Source organism: Equus przewalskii, chromosome 26 (assembly GCF_037783145.1).
Source record: "Equus przewalskii isolate Varuska chromosome 26, EquPr2, whole genome shotgun sequence".
Taxonomy (NCBI): Eukaryota; Metazoa; Chordata; class Mammalia; order Perissodactyla; family Equidae; genus Equus; species Equus przewalskii.
In genome coordinates, this window is record NC_091856.1 from 15100222 (window position 1) to 15112225 (window position 12004).

The 12004-nt window shown below is 45.4% G+C and overlaps 1 protein-coding gene across 25 annotated transcripts in view; it reads left to right on the forward strand.

Annotated features, from left to right (window-relative positions):
- Window positions 1-12004, forward strand: part of PALM2AKAP2 (PALM2 and AKAP2 fusion) — a 467702-nt gene that overhangs the window by 229131 nt on the left and 226567 nt on the right. The window lies entirely within an intron of this gene.

A 12004-nucleotide genomic window follows, 5' to 3' on the forward strand; every position in this document is an offset into this window, starting at 1 on the left:
TCAATGTTAGAACCATATTCAAGGAAAGCAAAGGAAGAAATGGTTATCATGCTCAAGAACTTTGCAAATGGGAGTTTAAAATCCATAAACAAGTGACTAAAATACAGTGGAATAAAATCAATGCTAGAAATATGTCTACAAGATATGGTAGCAAGGAGGAAGGGCCCCTTCATGCGAAAGGGACCGGGGAAGACTTCCAGAAAGTGATGATCCTGAGCAGATTCTTGGAGGATGAGCAGTAATTCCTGAGGGAACGAGGAAGAGAGAGAACAAGGGAAGGGCAATCGAGGCAGAGGTGGTCTATTGTCAAAGGCATTGAGGCAAAAAAGAGCATCCCTTGTGCATAGATCTATAAGGAAGTCATTGTTCCTGGAGGTAAATGAGAGTTGGAGTGTGTAGACTAAAGAGCTGATAGCAGAGGGCCTGTGAGGGATTTTCAGCAGAGGAGTGTAATTGTGGTGTGTCCAGGCACATCCTGGATTTGAGAGTGATAAGGCTGGATAGAGGTAGAAAGATTGGTTAGAAGCTTGCTATAGGCATTTAGGAGAAAGAAGGAGAGAGCTCATACATGGCTGAAGAGGAAGAGATGTGAAAGAGATTCGTGGGGCAAATTGGCGGGACTTAGTGTCTAATATATGTGTGTGATGATTACCAGAGAGGAGCAAGTCAAAGGTCAAGATAACATCCAGGTTGCCATCTTTTGTAGAATGGATTGGTCATGGTACCAGGGACTGAGCTAAAGAATTCCGGAGGGAGGAACAGCTTTATGGAGAAAGATGAGTTTGATCTTGCATATGTTGGGTTTGAGTAGCTGTGGAGCATCCAGATGGAGACATTGAAAATGCACTTGTATTTAGAGCCTGGAGTTCAGGAGAGAGACTGAAGATATAGCCTCTATCTCTGAAAATATAGGTTGGGTAGATGTCAGTATGTAGCTGGGAATTAAAGCATGAGGCTGGACATGATTAGCCAGGAATAAAATGTCGAGCAAGAAGAATAGTGAGCTGAATAAGCATTTAATGAAGGAGTAGGAGAGAGGAGCCCATATTGAGAATATGGTGTCGTAGCCTCCAAAAGGGAAGAGGAGTGGTCCACAGTGTTTTTAAAAATGAAGAAGTCAATAGATTCACGTTGAAGAGTAACCCTTAGACTTGGCAGTAGGACATCATGGACTTTAACAAGACCAGACACAACAGAGTGGTGGGGGCAGAGGCAGAATGGAGTAAGCCAAGGGGTGATTGGGCTGTAACGATGCTGAAGTAGCCAGAGGCCACTGCTGTTGGGAAAATCTGAAAGAGAGAGTTAACAGTAACTCGAACAGGATGCAGGGTCAAGAGAAGTTCACCTATTTTTAGTGTGAGGGAATTTATTCTTGTTTATGGACTAAAGGGAAGCAGGCATCTGGGAGAGAGGTTGAAGCTTCAGGAGAGAGGGGATAATTGATGGAGTTCCATCCCAGAGGAATCTGTGCAAGGTCAGGGGCACAGGTGGAGGCATTGGCCTTCAGCAGGACAATCTCTGTGTCAGAGGCTGGAGGTAAGAAGGCTAGATGAGACTTTTTCTCTTCCTACAAGAAGAGACTTTTCTTGGGAAGAAAAGGTTTAAGCTTTTCTTCTTTCTTCATCTCACTTTCATGTAGTAGTCGAAACTTTATTTCTGGTGGAACAGACTGAAACAAGAATCACACCCAACAAATCAATGCTCAGCGCAAGCTTAGAAATAATTTCTTGCAGCAGAAATCAACTTGTATGGATTCTGATGGTGTGGGCCACGTGATTCCAGATGGAATAAACACACAAGAAAAGGAGAGATAGGTTGGTCTCCATGGGCTAAGGAAAACTTACAGAGAGAGAAATTTCCGTTCATTTTTATTTGGGACTAAATTTGATTGCACCACCATCAGTAATGAAAAGTGCCACTAACTCCCAGCTGTATATATAGACAAAGATATAAATCAATATCAATTTTTTTCTCAATGAATATAGAAATTAGTATATTTTGGGGGAAAGCAGCCAAACCAAGCCAAGATTTTAAAAATTATATTTAATATCACCATTTCCAAGATAGTTTCACTCTAGAATCCTTTAAAAGTGTGTTCTTGCTTTGCCTTTCTTCATTCCCTCAACAAATATGTACAGGGAAGAATACGAGGTACGGTCATTAAATAAAATATAGTCCTATCTCTCAATAAACCTATGCTCGGGAGAGGGATGGTACAGGTCAGATCGGGGAGGATAGATGCGTTTTTAACGCTCTAATACCAGGCAGGGTACACTAAGTACCTAGGAGAGCTAAAAATGCTGTGGGGATTTGGGAGGAATAAACACATCAGGTTGAGGGGACTTAAGGAAAACTTTACTAAGGAGACAGAGTTCGGTTCGGGCTTTGATTATCAGGTGTGTATTCAGTGGGTGGAGTTGGGAGTGGGGAGTCATTCCTGGCTTTGTCAGAGAACAGCGTTTACTCCATTCTGGCTGGAACACAGGAGAAAGTGTAAGGCTGGAAAGGGTTAGAATAGAGCATGGAGGGTGTGAACTTCCAGCTAAGAAGTTTGATGGGATTCGGGAAGGAGGTGATGGAGAGTGACCAGCAGCTTCTTAACGAGGGGAAGGGTGTGAGCCATGCTTTCGGAATTCTGAAAGGGACCCTTCTCTTCTCTGCTGTATATCTGTCTCAGTGATGACGTGGGGAAAAAAAAAAAAGGAAATGGGCTTGAGTTTCCACCGACACCTTGTAGTCAAGGAAGGTCCTGTTCTTTCATAAGGAGAAGTGGAAATCCTCTGTTTATTCAAGGGCCGTTAACCTTTTTTTTACAGTAAAATACCGAATGATCTGCGGTGATTCCAGACATACTCATCTAAATAAAAGGAAGCTGTTTCCTTGCAAATTGAGTCATAGATGAAAAATATTTAGGGAGTGCCATAGAAACAAATGCACCGTCTTCCTGAATTATGGAAAATGAATTTGATAGCATCTATTTCTGTGAAGATAAACAATATTCTTCCCAATATTCTTCCCAACGCTCTACCTAGAAGATAGAAATAGAGAGATATTAAGATGGAGATAGAGAGAGAAAGAGGAGGCTAAGAATTCTTAGAATAGAGGGAGGGGTCTTTAATCAGGTCTCAGGAAGACGTGGGGCCCCAGGCAGCAGGAGCCAATGGCACAGTCTTCGGGATCCTGCTGTGGGAATGATTCACCCACGATTATTCTCCGTTCTTGGGTCTCTCCTCTCAAGACGCAGATTCCTGGGCATCAGTCCAGTTGAGCCAGGTTGGTTATATTTCCACTCCTTGGCCAGGGATGTGGAGCCCCCTGTTCAGTAGTTTCACCAAATCCACAGGGAACTCCAGAGAGATTGTTTCCCGGGGCAGGAACTGGATGGTGCTCCCAAACAAAAAGTGGCAGGGATCCTGGACAGGCAAAATTAACAGCTGCTGGCCACCACACTCACTTCTGAACCACATATACTGTGTCTTCTGCTCCTATATGTAACTGAAACTTGAATGTCATGGGTGAGCTCCTTGTTTTGAAGTCTTCACTTATGGGGGTGATTAGCTCGCTGCATGGCAAGCCTGGGAGGGTGCTTAAAGGGTATAGACAGCCCAATCTTGGCTCTTTCTGATGTTAATTCAGCTGCAAGGGCTCTGGGAGTCAGACTGACACAAACATCACAGTTGCAGCACACCGAAGAGATGCTAAGATGTGGATGATTATCATTGTGCAAAAAGTAGGACACTACCTCCTCAGACTTTAGATGGGGCACCGATATGAGGTGGGAGGGTGGTGAAGGACAGCTCCAGGCGAGCACCATTTACAGGAGTTGAATAGCTGTGATGAATTTCAAACTTTGCAGTTGCTCATTTTTCTCTTCTGCTCCTGCTGTCATTAATGAGTCTCTGGGTCGTGATTAGCTACGGCCCCACATCCCCAGCATACGTCTAAGAGCATTCATTCAAAATTCAACAATATGTGGTAAATGTCTTAATTGATTAGGGTTAAATGTGGCTACAAGTAACAGAGACCCACAGTAACAGTGGCCTAAACAAGATGTTTATTTCTCCGTCTAGTGAAAATCCACAGGTAGGCAGGTGGTCAAGAGCTCTCTGATGGCTGCGCTCTGTGAATTCCTCAGGGACCCAAGCTTCTTCCAGTTTATCCCTCTCCTTTCCTTGTCCTCAGAGTCCAAGATGGCAGTTAGAGCTCTACCTGCACACATGTGCATTTCAGACAGAAGGATGAAGGAAGGGCTGAAGAAGAAAGGGCTAAAGAAGGTTCTAGAAGCTGTCCTACAATGCTTTCACTTACATCCGTTTGGCCAGAATATGTTATACATGGCTCCAAAAGATGCTGAGAAATGTGGACATTATTCTGTGTGGCCATATGCCCAGCTAAACTTGAGGGATCGCATTGACATGAAAGAAGGGGAGGATGGAAATTGGCGAACAACTAGCAGTCTTTTACGTTTTTCCTTATGCTGGAGACGTAAAGATGTGCACAGCTCTTCTCTCTTCTGAGCAGCGTTCTTCCTGAGGTTCTCGTTTTGGCGGGTTGACCAGACAGGCACTCCACTTGACTGCTCAAGTATGAAACTGCAGTTCAAGAGGAGAGAACGGGTCTGAATTCAGCACCTTCAGCCAGTCTGTCAGCATCTCCTTTTATTCTGGAAGAGTTCACTGAGACTCAAATGCATGTCAGCTGGGCGGCAGTGTGTGGCCTGTTCACGGCTTGTGTGTGTGACCCTCGCCTTGTCCCTTGGTAGTGAGGGAGGTGGTAAAGACTCACTCCATTGTCAGGAGTAGACTGGTCTTGCTCAGAAGCACAGCTAGGGCCCCGAGGATTTTGTGAACATGTCTTTACTGCTCCACTCGCCTCAGCTTTTAATCTGCGAAGTTCATTCCATGAGGAAGCCAGGAAGTCCCCCTTCCTCTTGGTCAGCTCACCCCTTTCCTCTCTCCTCTTCCCGCCATCTCCCACTGACTCCTGAGCCCTGATTCTTAGCACCAGTGCTCCCCATTGAGTAGTAAGTTTTGTTTGCCTGGGTCTTGCCGTTTCCCAGAATGGAGCTCCTGCAAGTAAGTCATGGTGTTTGCTAAACTTGACCTCTGTGCTTCCAAGGGTTAGAATTCAGACAGTTAGTGAAAGCTACAGGGAAGTGACCTTTGCCTAAAGCAATGAGGGAGCAGACATTCTGGCGGTGAGTACTGTTCAGAAGGGAATGGGGGCTCCCTTGGAAGGTAGTGAGCTCCCTGTGTGTGGAGAGTTTCAAGCAGAGATAGGTTAACTGTTGGGTGGAGGACAGTTCAGGGGCTTCAGGTTTCTGAAAAGCAATTAGATTCAATGGCTTCCACTCCCAGCCTGACCTTCTGTGGTTCTAGGAGCATGAAAAATATGTTACGTTGCACTATGCATTCTTGAGGAAATGAGGGGAAAAGAGGAGGTGGTCATGGGGAGGTAGTCGAAAGTAGTGGCAAAGAATACTGGTTCTCCAGCTGGACCACCTGGGTCCAAATCCTGGCCCCACATTATCTTGGTGACCCTGGGCAAGTCAGTGACCTTTCTGTGTCTCAGTTTCTTCATCTGTGTGATGAGGGTTACGGAATTCCTGCTTCATAGGATAGGCTATGGTGAAGACTGAGGCTCATAATGCTTGTAAGACACACAATAAGCCTTCAGAAATCCTAATCATTATTATTATTGTTGTGCAAAGCAATATATACCTATCAAAAACAATATTAGAATTATTACTGTTAAAATTATTATCATCATCATTGATGGAAAAAGAAAAATGAAGCGTGCCTGAGTTTACAGGCAAGGCCCTCTCCCAACAGGAAGACTATTGGAAACGCAGTTTGTATTAGTCTGTCCTCTTTTGAATTCAGCTGAGAGGGGCCCATGCAAAGGAAAAATGTATTGCCTTCTGTAAATAAGAAGGGCAAAGGTGTAGCAGAGGATCATGGGAAGCAGTAGCTGGAGAACCCATGGCCCGGGGTCCCTCTCATTCAGCCTCTCTTGTTCTTTTCTCTCTTGGTTTGAGACTTGTTTTCTCCCACTGCAGAGATGGGAAGGTAAGTTCTCAGCAGGGCCTCAAAGACCAGGTATTTCTGGGCCAGGCGAGGCACAGGAGAATGAAAGCACAGAGTGAGCTGCGGGGATGAAGGACAGGAATATAGAGGACCTCTCTGAGGCATCATGCTGAGCTGTGTCAACTGGAGGGTAGAGTACGCAGTGACTGAAAAGGCTGTGCAAGGCCACATGCCGCTGGGGGAGAGTAGGGACATATGATATTCTGGGCCGTGGCCTCTGCTCTCTCCTCTGCTTGGCATGTTTTCTTCTCTCTCTCTCTCTCTCTTTTTTTGGTGAGGAAGATTGGCCCTGAGCTAACCTCTGTTGCCAATCTTCCTCTTTTTGCTTGAGGAAGATTGTCACTGAGCTAACATCTGTGCCAGTCTTCCTCTATTTTATGTGGGCTGCTGCCTCAGCGTGGCTTAAGCAGCAGTGCTAGGTCCATGCCTGGGATCCGAATCTGTGAACCCCAGGCCGCCATAGCAGAGCACGCAAACTTAACCACTATGCCACTGGGCCGGCTCCGTGTTTTCTCCTCTTTTCCAGCTGGTGAATGCATCCTTCAAGGCCCAACTATCACTTACTCAGTCAAGTTTTTCTCATCCCTTGTATTAGTTGGACATTGCATTCAGCTTTGGTCATAATAGCGGCTTAAACGCATAAGAAGAGATCCGGAGCCAACAATCTAGAGCTGGCGTAGTGACCCCATGATGCCATCTAGAACCCAGGCAGTTCTCACCTTCTGCCCACTCCGCCATCCTTAGCATACTCTTGCCCCTGTGGACACAAGATGACTGTTCCACTTCTAACATCATGTCCCTTATGGTAGGCAGAGTAATGGTCCCCCAAAGGTGTCCACATTCTGACCCCCAGAACCTGTGAATACATGAGGCTGCGTAGCAAAGGGGAATTAAAGTTACAGAGGGAATTAAGTTCTCCAAACAGCTGGCTTTAAAATAAGAATATTATTATTCTGGATTATCTGGGCGGGTCCAGTGTAATCATAAGGATTCGTAAGAGTGGAAGAGGGAGGCAGAAGAAGAGCCAGAGGGAGCTGTGACTAGAGAAGAATAGTCAGAGAGATGTACCATTGCTGGCTTTGAAGATGGAGGAAGGGGCCATGAGGCAAGGAACGTGGGTGGCCTCACGAAGGTGGAAAAGGCAAAGAAATGTATTCTTCTTTAGAGCTCCAGAAGGGAATACAGTTCTGCCAAACCCTTGATTTTAGTCTGGTGGCACCCATGTCAGACTCTGACCTGCAGAAATATAAGATAATAAGTTTATATTGTGAGCCACTAAGTTTGTGGTCATTGTTACAGCAGCAACTGGAAACTAATACATCTCTTTAGCACCAGGGCCGCTCACCAGGCAGGAGGGAGAGAAAGAGCGAAGGGCATAGGCCACTTAAGTCAACTCTCCTCCTTTTTTTTTTTTTTTTAAAGATTTTATTTTTTCCTTTTTCTCCCCAAAGCCCCCAGGTACATAGTTGTATATTCTTCGTTGTGGGTCCTTCTAGTTGTGGCATGTGGGACGCCGCCTCAGCGTGGTCTGATGAGCAGTGCCATGTCCGTGCCCAGGATTCGAACCAATGAAACACTGGGCCGCCTGCAGCGGAGCGCGCGAACTTAACCACTCGGCCACGGGGTCAGCCCCTCAACTCTCCTCCTTTTAAGGAGCTTCCCCAGAAGTCTCTCCCAACAAGTTTTATTTACATCTCATTGGCCAGAGGTGTCTGTGGCCCCTTTCATCTGCAATGGAAGCTGGATGTGTACCTTTTCAGCTGAGCACACTGCCACCGCCAACAGAATGGGGATTCTGTTAGTATGGGAAGAAGGGGAGGAGACACCGGGCAGGCAGCTTTGAGTCTTTCCACATTCCCAGACAGAACTGACATTTCTGCAACACCTCGCTCCTCCATGATCACTCTTTTGGATTGAATTGTAACGTATGTGTCTACTTGGCCGTTCTCATCCCTTGACCAAGAGCTCTCAGGGGCAGCCACTGCGGCTGATTTACCTCTCTGTCCCTGAGACGCAGCACAGGGCCTGATGGAGAGAAGGTGCTCGCATACAGTTGGATGGATGAATGTATAGATGGATTTTGAAATGAGAGAATGATCGATGCACTTCATGGAGCCCTAGGTCCTTTGTATTCTCCTGAGGAAGGTCTATGGGGGTTAGGCAGATTTTATGAGACCGTTTGGCCAGGATTGCAACCTCATCTCCAGTAAATGAAGCCTACACAGCTGCAATGTGTCACCTTTCCTCACAGCCTATTACAGTCTGCTTTTTGCTCAGAAGAAACTGAGCAAGCTGGTCAGGGGCTGTTAGGCGCACCTGTCTTAGACTAAAGAGCCTCGATTAACCTTGTGTATAAATTACACTGCCTGCCCATTCTTTATTTTTAGCTCGGCAATATCTATTTGGCTCCTCCAGGAAGACTGCATTGGATTTCAGTCATGAAACTACAAAACAGTGGCATTTCTAGCCCGGCTAGGATGACCCTTATTAACTCTATGACACTGTTTCTTGGGGGGATGCTCCTGAGGCCTGGGACTCAGGTTTTCCACATAAAGATAGCGGCCTGGCCGTCCAGCGCCCTCAGGACCTGGCCAAAACCATATGTGCATTTGTAGAGAAATCTGCTATTGGATCTGACTTTTTAGACTCACATAAACTGTCAGTTTCCCACATTCATTCCCTTTGGGTGAAACTCAGTTGTTATCGCGAAAGTCTAGTTTCGTTGCTTCTTTTTTTTTCTCTCTCTCTCCGTTCCTTCTCAGTTACGCAGTATCATGACCCAAATCTTTAGCACTTGAACTGTATAGCTGAGAGCCCCAAACCCAGAGGGCCGGGGCCAGGCTGGGGAGACCGTCGGGCCAGCCAAGGGGCATCAGGTCCCACAGAATTCTTAACCACCTGGGGCTGCTTCACGGGGGGGAGGTGAGTTACTTAGACAGCCTTTTTGTTGTTGTTATTAGTCAGCCATTTTTAACACAATCTTGTTTATTTTAGAATCCCCTGTAGTACCTAGCTCTGGGTCCAGTCAAACAAGGTCCAGAAACATTGGTTGAATTGAATGTAAATCGACTATGGAATGCACCCATTTACCCCCTCACTTGACACCGGAGAGGCTGCAGCCCTGGCTTCTTTCCTAGGCCACAGCCTGTGAAATGCTGCCTACTCAGTGCCAAGCCAAGGAGGGGTTTTTAAAAAGCATTTTATTGTTTCTATTCTAGTTAGATAAGAAATACATGAATGTTTTTAAACTGGGAAAATATGGAAAATTATAAAGAACAAAATTTAAATCACCCATTATCCCATCATTCAGAGACAACTACCACTGAGATTTTTCTATTTTCTCAGTCTTAATCCTCATGAACGGGTGCCCTGTGTCCCTCCAGATTCCCCTGAGGATTGGGGGAAGTCGGGAGAGCATATAGTCTTTCTAATCTTTTAGCTTCAGGTGTTATTGGGATATATATATATTTTATGTATATATATTTTATATATATTTATATTATTAGGCTATATATACATATGTATCATGTAATACACACATCTATAATATATATGCCTATAATATATAAATATTTGAACTGTAGCAGTTTGCTATTGCCACATTAGTGCTATATGAAAAACTATTCTCAAACCGAGTGGTTTATAATAAAAATCACTTATTCTTGCTCACACTTGTGTGAGTAGGCCGAGCGTTTGCTGGTCAAGGCTGGGCTCAGCTGAGTGGCTCTGATTTGAGGTGCAGGCCCCCCTAGGCATGGCCTCTGACTCTGAGTTGGGCTCTGGTTTACTCCCCATTGTTCTTTCCAAGGCCAGGCTGAAGGGACAGCAGTGGAGCTGGCAGAGGCACATGAGGACAAGCCCAGCTGGGCAAGCGCATTCCAGGCCTCTGTCGTGTCTGCTAACGTCCCATTGGCTAAAGCGGGCCACAAGACTGAGCCCAAAGTCAAGGAGTGGGGAAACACATCCCCCCCGCCATGAGGCCAAAGCAAGTCACGTGGCCGACACCAACATCAGTGGGTCAGCGACATATGTGCTCTTCCCATGGAGATGAAGGGGGAAAGAGGAGATGTGTCTGCGAGCAGAATCTACCCAAATCCTAAATAGCTGCTGGGGTACTCTGTCCTTTGAGATTCAGATCTCCCCAGAAATCACCTGGCCTGTACTATCATCCAATCTATGCAGGAAACCCCTGGCCCAGCAGCTCCTCTACCCATTGAATTAGTTCAGTTTCTGGATCATTTGGCTGTCCCATGTGTGTTGTCTCTATTCCATGCTCATATCCTTTTCCTTAATTCTCCCCAAAATAGTTTACACAGATAAGTGTAGAAGATTTTGCTGAACATTTGGGACAGCAAAGGAGTTTATATCTCTCTGTTTATATGTCTGTGTGGCTCAGCTCTCTCTCCTCTAGACTGTTTGCAGCTCAGCCCACACACACAGCCTCTCAAGTCAAAGCTTGCTGAAGAATTCACTCTGATCTTAGAAATCCTGAAGCTCTCATGTTGGCTGAACCATGCCTTTTTGCAACTTGGTTTGATTCATTCCACATATGTGTACAGTTATGTGCTGCATGACGTTTCAGTCAACGACAGACAGGTGGCCCCATCATACGTGACGGGATTGGTCATATATGATGTAAGATTAGTACCCTATAGCCTTGGGGTATAATAGGTTCTACCATCTAGGTTTGTGTAAGTACACTCTATGATGTTGGCACAATGAAATCACCTAAGGATGCATTTCTCAGAACGTTTCCCTGTCATTTGGCCATGCATGACTGTATTGAGCATTTAGGCCCTCTCTGTGATGAATTTATAATCTAGTAGGGAAAATTACTCATTTATGCATACTCTGACACAGGGTTTAGAGTTACTAAACCTCAGCACTGTTGATATTTGGGGCCAGATAATTCTTTGTTTCGGAAGCTGTCCTATGCATTGTAGGATGTTTAGCAGCATCCCTGACCATCAGCCACTAGATCCCAGTAGCACCAACTCTACTCTCCCTGAGTTAAGGACAACCAAAATATCTCCAGACATTACCAAATATCCCCTGGGGGCAAAATCACCCTGGTTGAGAACCAGCGTCCTAACATAGAGTAGACCTCTGATAAACCAAAATAATATGCTAATGAATGTTCAGAGAAGGGCATTGTTATTTCCTGTTAGTGAATCTGTGAAAGCCTCATGGGGCAGGTGGTATCTGAGCTGAAACTTCAAGAAGGTTAGGGTTTGAGATGGGTTTCTTGGAGGAGACAAAAACATGGCACACAAATGGGTGAATAAGTAGTTCTGTTTGACTAAAGCATATAGTGAAATAGGCATGGTGATAAAAGTGGAGGTCATATGCTAATGGGAGGCTAGATGTATATGGACTTGTAAGTCATTCTAAGGACTTCCACTCTTACTGTGAGTGAAAAATAAGTATATCTGAAGCTGTGTTCATTTGGAGGGGGTACAACTGGATGTAGAGTTTGTCTTCATAACTCAAAATAATTGCTGCAAATTCTCATCCATTCAGAAGTCGTTTTCCTGACACCCAGGAAGGAGACAGAAAAGGCTTCTGAGGGCACAGTGCATCCCTAAGTAAATCCGTGTCTATAGCTAGTGTTCCCTACCTCTCAGAAGATCTCATTCCGAACTCTTTATTTTAGGTCTTAGTCTAATAGCCTTGGGTAACCAGTTCCCAACGGTAGATTAGAAGATGGAAGAAAAGGACAAGGAGGAGGGAGAGGAGGAACAGAGGCAGGCACAGACTGTGCAGCAAAGCTTCCAGCACGGCAGAGTGGAAAGATGCCAAAAGCAGAAGTGAACGAATAAACAAACAAATTCAGACCAAATAATTCAAGAAGCGTAACAGTCTGGAGTCCCTTAGCCAGGGGAACATCTATCCTTCGCTAACCCCCAAAGGCATTGCTG